Raw genomic sequence first — 1,084 nt, forward strand, 5'->3', positions numbered from 1 at the left:
ATGCTTGAAATAATTTTCAGTTGTAATTGGGTGCCGCAAGATTTAACCTGAGCGTTCTCGTCGCAAATGAAAAATGGCTGGAGAAATGCAGATGAATGGCGCATCCGCAGGAAAGGGGGCCCCTCCCTCCCCGAACTGGGCACGGTATCGTGCAGATGCTCGGCGACGCTTTCTGCTACCTTTTAATAATGCAGCAAGCTTGCGGAGGAAGACGAGAATCAGCCTTTCGTTATTCCCAGGGCTGCTGCAGTTGGCGTCCCCGCCTTGTCGCGTTGCTGGAGGAGGAGTGCCACCGTGCGGCGGCTGGGTTTCGCGGTGCGGGGATGCCTTTGCTTTGTGATGCCGAGGTCTGAGCCTTTGGCTGCTTTTTTTGATGCTGGAGCCTGAACAAACGAATTCTGTTTTCCACCAGCACGCGCTTGGCCACCGGAGCTAATGCAGTCTGTTTCGTTAATCCTTCAGAAACAAATTGTTTAGGGACGATGCCAGCCATATAAATCAGCCTTCATTTTTTTTTTCACCACGCCTGTAAGGCTGGTGAAGAGGGCTGTGCTCTGTGCAACTGTGCTGGTACAGACGGTTTGCAGTGGGAGATGGAGAGCGAGGTGGATTTCACTGCTCTGTTTCTGGTTTCAAAAGCAGAATTCCTGGTGTATTAAAAGCTCTTATTCTTTTCTTCCCCCTGCCATCCCACCCCCTGCGTCTCTCTCTGAATCGTACCAGGCATGTTTCTATTTCCAGGAACAGTAAATCAGTGCAGGTTGCTAGAGGAGGGGAGAGCGTTTTCCCTCTTCCTATAAAAATGGAAGAACAGCTGCTGTCATACGAGCAGCACTACCCCTCATGATGCTTTTTCTCAAACACAGCCTTCTCTTACTCTTCATCTCTTCAGAAGCAGCCACGCAGCTCGTACACTGCGTTTATTCCCTGCAGAACCGGGAGGTTTCTCTGTGCAGAACTCCCTTTAACATCACCTTTAGGAAAACGCCGACCACAAAGCGCCTTCCTGTGCAGCAAGATGCTAACGAATGGCTGATGAAGTTCTGCCTCCCTCGCGTGCTGGCAGACAGCAGTGAAGGGCTGC

This window comes from Pygoscelis adeliae, unplaced genomic scaffold (genome assembly GCF_000699105.1).
Source record: "Pygoscelis adeliae isolate BGI_AS28 unplaced genomic scaffold, ASM69910v1 Scaffold456, whole genome shotgun sequence".
NCBI classification, from domain to species: domain Eukaryota; kingdom Metazoa; phylum Chordata; class Aves; order Sphenisciformes; family Spheniscidae; genus Pygoscelis; species Pygoscelis adeliae.